This window comes from Brachyistius frenatus, unplaced genomic scaffold, assembly GCF_029030835.1.
Source record: "Brachyistius frenatus isolate BFR_SWC_R1_liver_20210118 unplaced genomic scaffold, ASM2903083v1 Contig_2, whole genome shotgun sequence".
Classification (NCBI taxonomy): Eukaryota; Metazoa; Chordata; class Actinopteri; family Embiotocidae; genus Brachyistius; species Brachyistius frenatus.
This window is the reverse complement of record NW_027210601.1, coordinates 7,148,411-7,165,392: the sequence shown is the minus strand read 5'-3', so window position 1 is coordinate 7,165,392 and position 16,982 is coordinate 7,148,411. Positions and strand designations below refer to the sequence as shown.

At 41.7% G+C, this 16,982-nt stretch overlaps 1 protein-coding gene across 1 annotated transcript in view; it reads right to left on the bottom strand.

The window, feature by feature from the left end:
• atxn1a (ataxin 1a) overlaps positions 1-16,982 on the bottom strand; it is a 91,359-nt gene that overhangs the window by 62,363 nt on the left and 12,014 nt on the right. The window contains exon 2 of the mRNA XM_069697276.1: positions 2,483-2,667. The gene's annotated coding sequence lies outside the window, so the exon portion shown is untranslated. The remainder of the gene's footprint in view (positions 1-2,482; positions 2,668-16,982) is intronic.

Genomic DNA, 16,982 nt, shown 5'->3' with positions numbered 1-16,982 from the left:
GATATACGATCGCTGTAAGAAATTTTGCTCTGGGTCATGTTTAGCGGGTCTTTTTTTTCTCTCTTTTTCTCATATCATACACTAAACACAAAGTAACTAAACAAGCTATCTATTCCCAAAGTATTCTTCAAAACAGAAACATTTCAAGTTAAAGAGCTTGAAATAAAAACAATGTATTGTTTTCCATGCGTGTTTCTCCGAACAGCACGAGTAGGTTCAACATGGACTCGTATAAGAGTGACTGCACACACCAGCAAACCAGAAGCCACATTACCAAAGTCTTAATAACATTCATAGGAATGTAACGTGCAATGTTTCCTGTCTGGTAACACAAGTCTACTCTGCTGTTGAAGTCACTGCAAGTCACGCAGGATACAACATTAGCCATGTGTCGAACATTTAAATACAAATCCGAGATGATTTATGCCTCGTATTTGGACTCTTTGCAGCTTCCATGTTGTTGACAGACAGTTTCTATATGGTGCTCCACCACCGTGCGGATCACCACAACTTGACGCCCAGGCTAATTGTTTGAGCTTTTAGACTGTCACCCTTCCATCTGCTCATTTCTGAGAGTTTCTGCTCAAAGAAAGGAAACTGTCAACAGTGAATTTACAAAAGGGAGAGAAAGTACAAAGCGGCGGGGAGTGAAATGTAAAATTTCCATTCGGCAAAACTGATGGCTGAAGAAAGAGGTAGAGAGAGAGGGAAAGAAGCGCGGGGAGAGTTTGAGAAGAAAAAATAACCAATAAGGCTACTTTATATTTGGCATTTGTCTTTGATTAGCAAACTTTGTTTTACTTTACTTTGTGTCATCTGTATCTTACCTTTCTCTCTCTCTCTCTCTCTCTCTCTCTCTCTCTCTCTCTCTCTCTCTCTCTCCCACCCACCTAACTACTCCTTTCTAAATTGGTACATCGTTAATTTAATAAACTAATTATTCTGTACTTCAAAACATATTTGTAGCGTTATGAAGCAAGTCCCTGAGCACACTGAAGAACCTCACAGCAAAATCTAACGATGCTTTTGGTGGCGAGTCAAGTATAACTGCATATTGCTGAAGGGTAGTAAACAAAAAAGTATTTAGTCAAAAGCAGGCAAGCTGCAAATGAGATGAGACTCAGAAGACAGTTTGATTTTCTATTTAGATTTTGTGATTTAAAGAAAAAAAAAAAAAAAAAACTTCTGAATATCTGTGGGTTAATCAAAACGGATACAAAAATACTATCTGTACTATTCTGTCGTGAAATACATCTATATCCTATGAAAATAACACCTCATCTGAGAGGAGAGGAGAGGAGAGGAGAGGAGAGGAGAGGAGAGGAGAGGAGTTCAGGGATTGGCTTTCTCACTCTCTCTCTTACAGTAAGCCCTTCTATTCATTCTTCTATCCCTCATAGGAGAGAATGAAGCTTCAACATACAGCTGGTGAGACGGAGATAAAGGACTGACGGAGGAGCTTGAATAGATACCATGGAGGGTGAGGATACATAAAAGGAGGAAAAGAGGAGAGAGCCAGTCATGGCTAGAGACTGAGAGATAAGAGGGGAAACGTACAGAAAGGCAACGAATTTGGATGAAGACAAGGCTGAGTTGAGAGAGAGAGAGAGACATCATGGTGGGCAAGTAAGGAGTAAGAAAGAGAACATGAAAATCAGAAGTCATATCACGTGAAAAGGAGAAAACAGGAAAACTCAGGTGAGTCCCATCTATAACCTTGGGTCCCTTTCACACCTTCTTTCACACACAGTTTGACTCATTTGGTCCAGATTAAGACATTGATTCTGATCTGATCCGTTTTGTTCATATGTGATATTAAAAATGATCCAAGAAGTGTAAACATGAAGTTTTTTTTTTATGGTATGACAAGCATTTCATTGTTCCTTATCCTGCATCTCATGTATCTAAAATCTATTGCACAAATACATTATTTTGCGTATCATCACTAGAGACTGCAACTTGATCTCGTATGTGCTAAATAATAATGGATGAGGGCGAAAAAGACACGTTTTATACTGTAATTTCATGAAGAAAGTTACTGTGAGGTCGCCGCTTTGTAATTAGACAGACTGCCCAAATTCACAGAGTAGCACACAAGCACATCACTTCACCGTTTCAACACCTTTTCATGTTCTCATCAAATCAGAGCAAATTCCAGCAATCAAATGCTGATGCATGCGTGTTACCATGGTTACCAAATCATCCAGCATAAAAATATATGCCTCCTCTACACATTTAAGAACGATCCCTCTTTGACAGTTTGGGAGGAGCTGAAGGATTTAATAGTAGTCTAGCGTTTGAATTCACAGTAAAAAAATAAATAAATCGGATGTCGTCTTTCACACCACGAACAAAACGCGCCAGTTTACTTCCACACAGACCGAGACACACCACAGGCAAACGCAGCAGCCTCTTTAAAGTGAACAAAACACTTTTTTTATTTTTTTAAATCCCTTTATTCCGTCGGCCTTTGGAGTCCTACCTGAGCAGGGGAGGCAGAGCTACTTGGGTAGCAGTAGGTGGAGCCTGCTGCTCAGTCGGGAGCTGACAACTGACTGCAGCTGATGTGAAGTCTGGATCTCTCCACCGGTGGGAGGGGAAGCGTCTCAGATGTCTGCGCCGTCGGTTCACGTCTGTCTGTCTGTCTGCAGGTGCGGTCACCGTTCCCTGCAGGGAAACACGGAGGACATTAAAAAAAAAAAAACATTTTCAAAAGGAGGGCTTTGCTCTCTTCTGCACATCAGCAGCCGATATCATTTTCCTGATATGATTATTGAGGTCACAGCTACTGCTTGTACGAGCTCAATCATTGCTGCATAATATGCTAATTCCATGCTATGCAATTACAATCATCAGCTTAACCTTTAGCCAAGTGTTATTTCCCACTAAATGATTGGCTTTAAGTTTTAAATGTGCAGAACCGCAGCTTATGAAGAAATGTAAAGTCACAGTGACAGGACAGCTTCAAAAACTACTAGTTCAACTCCTGTACTTCCATGTTAGTCTTTGTGGTTGTTTCTCAAAAAAAAAAAAAAAAAAAGAGAGAGCAAAACTATTCTGTCAGCACCGACCTGAAAAAACAACAACCTGTAACACATGAAATAAACACGAAGTAACAATTAGTCGTGTTTGGCGCAGCATTGTGCTGCTACTAAAATAAACCTCTACACTTGTCTTCGGGGGTCAAATTCATGCAGATAACCTGTTGACTTTGGCAACATATTAATGGCAACCACTGTCCTTTTTGAGTGAATATTCATCCTCGAGTCCAAGCCTGTAATAATTCTAAACCATGAGCATTTTGTAAATGTTTGTGACTTGGTGCGCCGACGATCACTCTCTCCCAGCTATTCCCTTTCTCTGTTGCGCTCTCTCCCTCTCTTAAGAGTATTCAGAACAAACATGCTATTTATACACCGACGCCCCATCAGCATGGCAACCACGCTTTGTTTACCCACATGAGACATTGGTTTCAGGCTTGTGTCCTCTGTTTTTTTTTTTTTTTTTTAACAAAAAGACATAGCTATTTGGAGCCATTTAGGTCTCTTTCATGAACTTGGCTCACTATCCGGTGAGGACTGTTTCACTTTGACCAAATGCCTTCGGTAAAATGGGAGCTATTATGATGAAATGAAAAGCTGGTAATAAAACTAATATTGCTTGTTGGTTTTCTCACAACCCGACTGAGTTGTTGAATATTTTTCTCAAAACATTAATTCGACACCACCAAATAGCTCGTGCTTTTTTTCCTCTTAAACCTCTGATCGCCATGGTCACGTAATGCGAGTAAATACGTGCTGTTTTAATGTAGTTTAATAAAGATCTGACAGTTTCAACACTATTAACACATTAGCGCAGTACAATATATTTGTGTCCTGTAATGTTTAAAACAATACCGTATCGCACTTCTCCTTTTCTACTCTGCATATAGATCAATTCAGGGCTATCGTGGCTATTTTCGAGCCTTATAAATCAAAGGCTTTAAAAAAAAAAGAAGAAAGAACTTGTGTTTACACCCACCCTGCAAAGCACTTAATCGCCGACTAACCCAGTGGTACTCCACTATAGCCCCGAGCAGAATACTATTGCATCACATATCGCAGGTGTGAATCTCACTTTATGACCGCGTTGTGGGTCCTTCGTGAAAAAGAGCGAGTTAATCTTCCCGGCGTAGCGTTTTATTTTATGCACAAGCACATAGAAAAACACTTAGTGCACGCCGCTCATTTTCAGTAACCCCCGAGGCTGTTGACGCAGCGACAAAGACATGTCCCAAGGTCACAGGGCAGGGCTGAGCGTTAAGTTGAAGCCTTGCGACAACGTTTCACCCCGGCGACATTAAGATCAGGCCGGTTGGTCATGGGACACTGATACGAAAGCACACTTTTCTTCTTGTTTGTACTAAGTTGACACAAACTTCGACAAATACGCGCACGCAAGCATGCAGGCATGCGGAACGCGTAAAACAACCTGGGATGCACAAGTACATGCAGCGGGTAGAGTCACGTGTACACAAGAAGAGAGAAAGGTGCATAGGAGGGGGAGTGGGGAGGGGGCATACCGTCCAAAATGAAAATAGCGATAATACAAAGCAGACAGACTAATGGTCTGACGTACAGTTGGTGAAGAGTCTTTGAGCATCTTCGAGAGTGCATCGTTGTCTGTCACGGCCTGCTTGATAAACACAAGATCAGCTCATCGTCTGCTTCATGACCGCTGACTTATGACAGTCCTGCTATTTGCTTTTTAATTTCTGAATTAAAATCACCAGTTAAAGCAGATGTAGCTTTGGATCAGCTTGGCATTTTCAACAAGCACACATTGCATTACAATACTGTTCACAATGCCACGTAAATTTAAGTTTGGACATCAGCCGTCAGCCCCGTATCCCGCCAAAGCACCCGTCAATACAGATTAGGGTACCGTGTCAGTGTTTTCTTTGCTTCGGGGTAAAGGCTCCACACACGTACGATGAGGGTCAGTTAAGGAGGTCATGTGAGAGAAGTCTTGCGACGAAGGCCATGTCACAGATGTCATTGACGAAGTACATAAGTGTTTAAGTCCAAGCAAAAAGGTAGGTTGAGGTTTGGTTGGATGGCTCAAACTTCGGACTTTGACCGAGGAGACCAACGTTTCAGTCAGTGAAAAAGCTTTGTGAATTTTTGGACAGAATTCCTTTGCTGACATGAACCAAGAAGTTTTCTCTAAAACCTAACCACATGGTTTTTGGTGGCTAAACCGGGCACCTTACTTTTCACACCTGGGTGAGGCAAAACGGGACACTGACACAGTACCCTCTGGTGGACTGACAGGTGTATTACATGCTTTGACACGATACCTGATTGCAGCTGTACTTGCCATTTCTCCTGTTAAATATTCACAAGTCAAAGATTTAGATTAAAAACTATCTGAAGAGTAAATGAGTCCGTAGACAAGATTTTAAATATGATCGGACATTCAATTCCATCTTTCTGTACTTTATAGTTTTCGATACTGTAACATTTTACTGTAGTGTCTGTAGTGTAGTGTCTAGAATATAGAAGTAGACAAACAGCCTAATTAGCATAGTAAACATACCTGACCCGGAACCATCCGTGAAACTGTATCTGAAGTGTGAAACGTTTGTAACAAAGACCAAAAACAGGTTCTTAACGTTGTGTGTGAATACGAGATGTAGTCTAAAATGTTAGCCATTCTCTCCCAACGCGTTCTGACCTGGCTTCAACCAGAACATTCAACAATGCCAGAAAATACTTTAAAAGAAAGAAAACATACAAATCAGACGTTTTACATGACATCACATCTTTCTTTTTCTTTCTTTCTTTCTTTCTTTCTTTTTTTCCCAGCTGTATGCGGGTCTTTAAATCCTCTTTTAACCTGTCTCCTCCTATTAATCTACATCTATCTGTTATCGATTGGAGGGGTCAAATCAATATGGTTCAGAGCACCTGTTGTATCTGTTGTATCTGTTGCAAGGAAAGCTGTGGTCTAAACATTGTGGAAAATGTACACACAGTTTTGTAAACGTATACACACACACACACACACACACACACACACACACACACACACACACACACACACACACACACACACACACACACACACACACACACACACACACACGCGCGCGCACACGCACAAGTTTTTCCTCCGATTCAGCAGCTTAGGATTCAGTTCCCTGTCTGTTGCAAAAGGCACCCAATAATACTGGCAGCACGAGTGTATGCGTGCGAGTGTGTGCGTGTGCGCGCACTGCACCCCTTCAACCCACTTTCCTATTGGTCACCTACCTGCTGTCCCTCTCTCACACACACTTAGAGACACAGCGAGCACACCTGTTAGCAGGGAGCACAGCACCATAGGTAGAGCATGCAGGTTTGTGTGCCTGTGCGTGTGTGCGTGCGTGCGTGTGTGTGTACTTGTAGGTTGTGTACTTCTATGTGGGGACAGATTTAAGCATTTGACCTTAGAAGTGAGGACATTGTTTGGAAAGCGAAGACATTTTGTCAGGTCCTCACTTTGGGAAGGATGTTCAAAGATCTATTTTAGGGTTAGAGTTTGGTTAAAAGGTACAAGTTAGGTGTGGGTGAGGGTTGGGGTAAAGATGGAGGTCAGTTGTGATTTAGTTAGGATGGTTAAATCTGGGGTAAAGGACGAGGGAATGCATCGTAACAGTGACTGTCCTCACGAAGATAGAAGTACAAGTCTGTGCGCGTGTGTGTGCGTGTGTGTAATGAGGAGCAGAGCAATATCTGTTGCAGGATTACACTCTGACCTAGCTTGTCCAGCTAATGCTTCTGTCACTGACATCATCCACACTGCCACTCGACAGAGAGTGGACACAAGAAACCCGACTCTCTGAGGTATTTAGAAAAACTTTATATGATGTTTCATCACTGCTTCTCGCACCAAAGTTGTACCTCAATATTTCTGTCGTCAATTGTACTTTCTTTTTTCACACATTCTTCGCTTTCTGCTTTTATATATTTATGCGATTACATTTATTAAATCGGTCTCAGGAGGCGAGCGGGCCACTCTTTGCTCCCCTGTGGCTATGTTTGGCTGGGTAAGCATGTCCTCCCTTTGTACTTCATTTGTATCTTTGCAGATGAAAAAAAAAAAAGTTAATAAAGCCTGGAATAAAAGTAATGCACCAGAAGGCAGCTGGCCTCAGAAGGGAATTCTCCCGAAACCGACTATTACCTGGCTAATATGCAAAAGACACATTTGCTACAAACAAGCTGTTTTTCTGGTTTTAAATGCGTCATAAGGGGAGGCTTCCAAAGACTGAGGAAAGTGCAGCCTTGCAATGTTCTTGGATTGCACTGCAGGCTTTGTATGGGTTCACTGGCCAGCAATGGGCTGGCGAGTTGAACACAACCCCGTCTGCATCTGTCTGCCTTCTCCCTCGCATATAAGAGGTTTAATTATGACCCAAATGACTGGGGACCTACAAAAGTAATGAACTTATACAGTGTATCTCCTCTGTGCAGCATTAAGGTAACTAGTCCTAAAACTAATACCACTAATAAAATGTTTAAAGAGGATCAGATGACTGTAAAGCCCACATTCAACGCAGGTATCTGCAAAACATCAGAAATCAAGTTTAAAAGGAGTAAAATAAAGTTCTGCTTCCTTACAGGCTAAAGTGATAACAGGTATTTGCTTTGGCAATAGAATGTGTGAACTATTATGCAAGCAAATTGAAATTGAGAATAGAAGTGCAAAGAGAAACAAGGAGACCCGTAGGTACAATGAAATACTGAACGAAACTCTTGATTATGCAACTCACTCACAGGCCTGCAGCACTACCACTGCAGGTCAAAGTTCAGCACTCTTAAATGCAGCCCAAATGTGCTTCTGTGTATCTGACGATCGCGCTTTTTCCTGCAGATAAACACACATCTCCACTATCACTCATACAGTACACATACATCCACAATCCAACAGGCTGCCGAGCAACTTAGCTGGCACAGATGGCGTCGAAGTTGAAAAGGTCAGTATTGCTTCAACACTGTGTTCACTACTTAGATATGATCGACGAATGGAAAGAGATAAACTGAAGATGAAAACACACCTGAATGTATTCAATCAGCGCGCACACACAAAGTATTGAAACAACATCAGGACACTGCTGTCGAGGGAAAATGTTGCAGAGGTTTAGGCAAAAAGGCACTTCAGGCTTCACAGGCGGGGACATTAATCGAGCATCTCCTGATGAAATAGTAACAGTCGTTTAATGCCAAGAGATCCTTATATTCACAAAGGCATTTGTGAGAAGGTCAACTATTAAGGTTGTGTTTGTCATTACAGAAAAGGCTTCTGCGGAAAGATTTCTGGAGTGAGAAAACGCTATAGCGGTGCATTTTCATTTATCACTGTTGGTAATGTCAAATGACTTCCTGAGGTTTGATCAAATCCAACATCCTTCTCTCTTAAATATCTTCCTCTTTCCTATATTCCCTTTCTTTCGTCAGACACTATTATTCTCCATGGCAGCACATCACAACATAACAACATCACAATGACACATGACAGAGAAGCGAGGGAGGGGGGAATAGAATACAGATCACACACACACACACACACACACACCACACACTGTGTGCTATATATATAACAAAAGTATGTGAAACAGAAATAAATGAGTGAAAAGTGAAAGAGAACAAACTCAAGAGACAGCTAGAGGAATTCGCCCATGACTCTTCTGTACGTGGCGCATACTGCGTGTACAGTGGTGTGTTTACCTGTAAACATTTACGCGTGAGAGGAGCGAACGTGCGCAAGTGAGACTGACAGAGTTCACCAATGTTGAACATCAAGGCACAAGCTGCCACCTGAGGGAATTACTCAGCATTCCTCAGTCGAGCCGCGTTAGTGCAGAGGGCCTGGAGACGCGAGAGCCGCAGCGAGCCCAGCTTTGATCGCCTCCCTGAGATCCCAACACCAGGATAAGGGGAATATGCTGGGAGGGGGGCCTGCAGGGAACACATACACAGAAACCCATCTTCAAAAGGTTTACACATGCGCGCACACGCGCACACACACACACACACACACACACACACACACACACACACACACACACACACACACACACACACACACACACACACACACACACACACACACACACACACACACACTGCATTCTTACACTTACATTTTTCCAAACATTCAAAGGACATGCAGTATGTTCAACCCACGCATGCATAGTAATAATCTGCTGTCTTTGATCCTTTCTCTATTCTTTCTCACACACTCACACACACACACACACACACACACACACACACACACACACACACACACACACACACACACACACACACACACACACACACACACACACACACACACACACACACACACATTCTGGAAAACTGTAGAGCACTCGATGGAATCTTTACACAGCGTAAATCATCTCTCCTTCACTTAAACAAACTTTGGTCCCAGCACTCCCAGCATAAACTACATGGGCACCAAGTTCCAATCACAATGAAGGAAAGAGGCAAATATCTAAATCAACTAACCAATTCAAATTAGGTATGAAGCTGTATATGTGCGCGAGGATAGTAACAGTCTGGATGCGACAGGCCTGCTCTCCAGCAGTAATCTGGCAGTGAGGCAGACGGCAGGTATAATAGCCGGATTACGTACGTCCTACCACAGTATCAGAGTGTGGGGATACAAGCTGTTGCTGTAAGAGCAGGTTTCGTGAGACCTCATTCAACTCCTTGACACAAACCTTTAGTCTCGCTCACCCCCACACTTTTCATTCCTGTCAGAGTGCGCTGAGTGACGAGTCAACCTCTGCTCTTTTTCTTGTCCGTCATGCTTTTAACTGCAGTGAGGGAGCTGTTTCTTTTTGATGGTTTAATTGCTTATATAAGCCAAAGTTAAAGTTCACTGATTGAGGACAGAACGTATTCAGCAATCGGAGCAAATATTGACACGGCATCTTCCAGAAAAGTAAAAGCAACGTGAAAATCAAGGTGAATCCACGTCAAAGCATTTTCGGATGAGCAAAGTGGGTATCTCAAAATTGTTATCACTAAAATGTTATGGTCAAATTAAACATAAAAAAAAAGGACAATAAGCAAAAACAAAAAAAGTCCAATCCAATTTATTGGGAGGTCGAGATGGCGCTACGATGCATCCAACTCAAACACGCATATCAGAAGCTTGCCATGTGCCACAGGACCCTCATGCAAAACTACACCAAAATACACTTCATTTGCATGTTTGCTTGTTTGAATGGCAATTGATAGAAACTGGGTCAAACACAGCTGAACACAAGAACAGCTATTGGCTAAAAGATTAACTTTGAAGGGGAAAATGCAAATATCTGATTATAAAGGCCTGTTGGCAGCACCTTCAATCTTTTCGTTTAACTATTGCCGTCTTCTCATTTGCAATAATTTTGTATGCCGACTGATTTTAAGTTGTTTTTGAATGGTGGGAAAAGAATTATCCTGAAAAGTCAGTCAATTTAACAAACGAGCAAAAAAACCTGAATCGTGCTTTAAGAACGCTTTGATTGCACAGACGACCTGGAATGCACACCAGAGGAGTGTGTTCAAGGCCAGCCCTCAGGGCTGGGCTGACATTGAGCGGACACTCACTTATAGTAACCGTAAACTAGCTGGGGAAGCTTTGTGGCTGGAAAAACAACATTTCTTTTTTTCATGAAAAAAAACCTGTTTGACATGTTTACTTTATCTATGACTGTCAGTTTAAAAAAATAAAATTTAAAAAATTTAAAAAAAAAGTGCTTAAGTGCACATATTTGTGTTAATCTGTCATGCACCAAATACTGTAACACTTTTCTCTGGACACTCAGGTGAGTGAGTCAACTTTAAGAGGATAATAGTTATTATGGGGTTCACAGCACGACCTTAGGAAGTCACCAGTATACGTCAGGAAGCACCACGGCTGTGGCAGGTTCCTGCTGGCAGCACAGGTGCTCGCATGCACACACTAAACACACACACACACACACACACACACACACTGATGCCCATATACTTGGCCAGGACACTGCAGATACTCCCCTCCTAACTCCCCTGATATGCATAACCACACACATAAGGATTCACAGACACACACACACACACACACACACACACACACACACACACACACACACACACACACACACACACACACACACACACACACACACACACACACACACACACACACACAGTACAGGTTCTGACACTGCCCCACCAGCTGTCCCTCGAAATGACCAAGACAGAGAGGACAAAAGAACAGAGAGACTACAAGAAAAAGGACTGAGCAGACGCCAACACCGACAGGTGTGTGTACTATAAAGTGTGTGTGTGTGTGTGTGTGTGTGTGTGTGTGTGTGTGTGTGTGTGTGTGTGTGTGTGTGTGTGTGTGTGTGTGTGTGTGTGTGTGTGTGTGTGTGTGTGTGTGTGTGTGTGTGTGTGTGTGTGTGTGTGTGTGTGTGTGTGTGTGTATCAGGTCATGGCTCACTTCCAACATGCTGCACTGCCCTTAACCCAAATAAGGTCCAGTTATCTTTGTTTAACCTTGACTGCTAGTGCTCAGTGTGTGTATATTTATAATGTATATGTGCATTTGTGTTTATGTGCGTTAGTACATTATGACCCTTGTGACCAATAGTGGATTCTTTTTTTTAGAAACTGGATGAACTAGCAATTACAAACTATTATAAAATTGTATGTATTCAAAATCTGGTAAAATCAGCATGAATGACTGAATACGAGGGAAATTATACTGCAGTTGTTCTTTTAAGATTTAACTTTTCAGATCACGGTTCCTACAGTTAAAAACAAATGGCTATCGCCACAGAAGCTTTCTGGGTATGTAGCATCGACTCAACATCACAATGGATGCAGCTTCAGGGCGCAAAAGGTGGGCAGGCGTAGTGCCCTCGGGTTCTCAGATCTCAGATCCACCACTCACTCCTATCCAGTTCGTCTATAAATGGTCAGTTTTTGCTAAAACAAACGGAGATAAGGACGTCAAACATGCCAGACGCAAGTCTTAAAAATGGCATTTCACAAACCGAGAGGTTACACATGGTGCCGATTTGTAATTCCAGCTTATATTTGGGGGGGGGGGAAATGCAAGGGCACTCTTTATTTCTTCATAAGTAATTGAAGTCGTATTAAAGAAGCTTCTGACATCAGTCGAAGTTTGCATGCATGATGTGCCTATCTTCTGTAGAAACATCAGCCTTGTATTCAGATGATCTAATGCCATGACACACTCCGATGCAGTGGGCGGGACGCACCTTGAAAGTAGGTTCGCAATCCACCAATAACTCAAAAATCGTATGGGTCGACCTCAAGTATGAATTTGACATACAGTGGATGCTCATTTGTATCTTAGGAATCACCAAAAAAAAACAGGCTCAAGGAAAATGACGAGTCACTCCCTCAGGAGTTGAATTGTGGAGCTCAATTTAACTCTGAGAATAATGTTGCACTTCAAGTCAGCATAGTTCATTCTTTTGTGACTTTGGGTTACGACATCGTCAAGTCACGTCAGCCACATGACACGTCATAAAAAGTTATTCCCACTCACTCACGCAAAACACAGGCAATCAGTTATATAACCATGGTCACAGGGTCAGAGTCGCTACCACAGTGAGGCCACACCCAGCCTGGCTGTTAACATTCCATAGTGAGCTACACTGTCAATGCTTGACAGGCTGGAGATGTAGAGCACTGCTGTCATGGCTCCGGGGGCCAGGCTCAAACATGTCTAGTGTGACATCTCGTCTCCCTGCAGATATACACCCAAATGATCCAGGAGAAAACCCCCAAAATACTATTACAATGAAATAGTATAGGATGAGTAATAATTTCAGTGGTTAAATCAAGTTGACACATATCAAAATAGAATGTTTTCTTTTCAGTAGGCTTTTTTTTGGCTGCCTAATTCGTACCTACAAGGAAGCCAATGGACAAATGCTTGGTTAAAAGTGTATACTTGCAAATAAGCTGCATCTTGGAAGGCATTACCCCGCTTGTCCTAACTCCTCTTTGAGTGTGCATACAGTTATGGCAAGGGAACCTATGGCTCAAATACTTCCAGGGTGTTAAGACTAAATACTGCTCTATTTTTAAAAGATGACTGCCACCTTGAGACGATACGGTAACCACTGAGACTCTGTATCACCTTTAAATAAAAATATCTCATGTTGAATATTTTATACACTTCTGCTTCCTGGTTTTATGTTCATGTACAGCAGACTATACTTCACACACTGGGGAGGCGTGTAGAAGCTTGCTGCCCAGCTACATGGAGTTGTATATTGTGTTCTTGTTAAAGTACAATAGTGCACTTGCTTGTGGCAGCTTGTTAGACTGGGCGTTAGTCACAGGGATGGGCACCGTGGGGCTACAAACTGCTACAAGGTCATACTGAGATTTCATTGTTGGAGGGGCCAACAAATGAAATGCGCACTCACTCAAACACACACTCACCCCTGTCAAACAGAGATCGTAGTTACACGTAGAGCAGGCCATTTGGAAAACGTAAAAGTGTTGAATTTTAGGACCTTTCTCTCACATATCTGTTTTATTAATTATTAGCACGATTATTTTTAGACATTCTTACCAATCATGCAAATTCTGTAAATATTGTATTTAGCTCTTACAGTATTTTCTCTGTATTTGCATCAAAATCTCAAAAAATAAATTTCAGCTCCACTCGGCCCAGTGAAGAAATCACTGGCAACGAAGCCAGCTGCAGCCAAAAGTTGAAATGAGGACAGTGATTCTGTAGTGACAGATTCTGCCTTTTTATGTTGAAAAAAAAAAAAAAATGGTGCCTACAAACACACACACACACACACACACACACACACACACACACACACACACACACACACACACACACACACACACACACACACACACACACACACACACACACACACACACACACACACACACACACACACACACACACACACACACACACAGTGTAGTCTCAGGTCAGGGAGTTCTAAGTGCTTTCTCTTTTGACACATACTGTACCAAAACCCTTCTCTCACACTCTGCTTAACACACACGCGCACACACACAGTCACAGTCACAGTCACACACAAACACACACACACAGTAGTGCCCCGAGTGTCTATACATGATTAAAAGACTGAAAGTGGGGCAGGCGCTCAGTTCTTACTCTGTGAAATTACTGCAGCTCCTTTCAGCCCACCTCAACACACACACACACACACACACACACGCGATTCTGTGTCCTGCAAGTGTGCATGAATACATGCACACTTGCAGGACAAGCACACTTCTACTGCCCGCCTAGCATTGGTTCAATAATTGAGTGATTCCCCCGATGAAGCAGCAGGGGAAAGGGGAGTATAAAAACAAACCACTTATTGGCACTGGCCAGACAAAAGATGACTTTTCTTCTTCTTTTTTTTTTTTTTTCTTTTTAAACCAACCCCACCCTTCAATTGTTCTTCCCCTGAAATGCTGTTTTCCTGGTGCCCTGCATTAAACAGAATGGACATAATTATTTCATAAACGCATTCTGAAGACCCCAAATATTAGGCGTTTAGCTCCACAAGTGCTCAAAGATACCCTCATGTCTCATCCATGTGGATTTTATGTGATATGTCAGCGTTTTAATGTAAAATAGCTGTGAATTGAATCTGGTTTGCATATTTTAAGAACAGCTTACACGCAGCTTTTGAGCAGAGTGCAAATTAAAGGATCAATTTAAAGGATTAAAAAAATATCCAGAGGAATTGAAAGGCATCATTAAAGTGAAATCAGTGGTCATACTGCTTGCCTTGCTTTTAATACATACAGTAATTGCACAATGCTACTGGTTGAGATATTTGAAAAAAGCATAGTCTGACATGATTCAAAACAATTTGCAGTAGCACTTTCATCACTATTACATTATGCACAAGACCTGACGTAAACTTTTTATCTCCACTGCTAATGGATCATGTGGACATTTTATTTGTGACCTCTGAACTTTTCACAGAAAATAGAAAAAACATCTGCAAATTTTGTAAGTACCAAAAATAGCTTTCTGGGAATTCAGATGCCAGTTTGCTTTTGCAGTACTCGGAACAGTAAACATATTATCAGCTCAGGCAGATCAGATGTTTTACTTGGGTCTGACAGTGACAGAGGCAAGTGGCAAAAGATGACCTCATTGTAATACTATTAATTACCAAACTATTCGGTGCAGGTTCTATTTCCATATTTGACTTTAGGTAAATACAATTTGCTTTAAAGTGGTGTGTTACACATTTCTATGTGACAATCACTGGTCAACTAAATATCAGTAATTAAACTAAATGAAATAAATTTTGGAACAAAGCATTTCAATTAACTTTATCAGCCTTTTTGCTGTGCCCAAAACCAAATTTACAATCCTTAATTAAATCTCAGATGTTTCTTCAAAGATTGTCGGACACAGAAATATCTTAGGTTGGTCCAGCTCGTACTGAGTCGTGCGCAAATGTTGAGAATCAGCCTGGAAATCTGTCATGAGTCATGTTACCGTGATATGGGGGACAAGGTTGAAATGACGTCCGTTACGTTCAGTTACGTGAACCTACAAGAAGGCCCCAAAATACATTGTGGTACTTAGACTGGATTAAAATTTGCACGATTTTCCAAATGATAAATTCCATGTCAGCCACCTGGGAAATCATGGAAAACTTTTGTTGTTTTTATATTTATGCTTTCTCTCTCTTACGGAGAAAAACAGCTCACAGCTTCATTATGTGTCCAAAACATATACTTTCCAGTTCGAGGCAGCTGATATGAGCTGTGCTTACACTAGTGTAGGTTACAAATTTCTGACTGACTAAACTCACCTTGCATCATTTGTTCTGCGGAAAACTAGACGACCTGACCTTAGTCGTATCTGGTGGAAGCATTTGTTTTCCGTCTTGTGAGGCTTACAAATAGGAAATCATATAAATGAGTACAGGACACAAGCTTACTACTTTTACGAGGCATTATGAAACTGTGCCTCATTTTTAAAAGATTACAAGCAAACAACAACAATATAAACCCTACAAATCTCTTCTCTCAAAGCTGGAGCAGAGCAGACTGAGTAGTATGAATACTGGTGGACTCTAATCATGTGTTGCTCTTGGCAAACACACTTATGACAGAGAAAAACCTTTGCAAAAAGTTCAAATAGAAACCTGCAAATCCAGCAGCTTCTTAGCAGCCTTGTGCAAGTTTTCTGAAAATAATATCATAGGCTGGGAGAGGGGACTTGAGCTTCTCTGTTGGGATTTGGGGACTAAAAGAACACTTTTGCAACATGAATCTTTGAACTTGTGTTTGGTGTCCAGTTTTAGATTGATCACTCTGCTGAAAATGGGAGCCTCTGTTTCAACATCATCACCAGATAAACAGAAAATGTAGATGCAACACCGCAAAAGATCCGCTTCCAAGAGGAGCCTTTATGAAATACAGATAGCCTGTGGGTCAAGCAGATAAAGCCTTGATTTGTTGCACGTCAGCAGATCGGAAGTCAAACATGTTCAAACGCACATTCAAGCACACACACATTCAATATGCGTGTTAATGTCTGTACTTTACAAACAAGCACACATCCCGAACAATAGTAGACACAAATGTTTCTATTTCGGCATGTTTCTAATACATCAAGTGTAAAGGCTAAGGAGCCTTCTCTGATAACTGACACTAGACTATTTTACAAGTACTAGAGCCTCTTTCTTATGTGTACCCGACATCTGTATTTTTCTTTAAATCAATATATTGACATTACCAAGACAACCAAATGTAAGCACAAGCGGTCAGCACTAATAACCAAGCGGTCAGATAGTATCAGCTGACTCATACTTTGCAACCTTAGTGACCAATGCCTCCTCAAGTCTTAAATGCACAGCCCACCTCCAAAACAAACACCCGCCTTGTGCTCGTGTACAATAACAACATATGCTATGCTCTAGCGCTTTT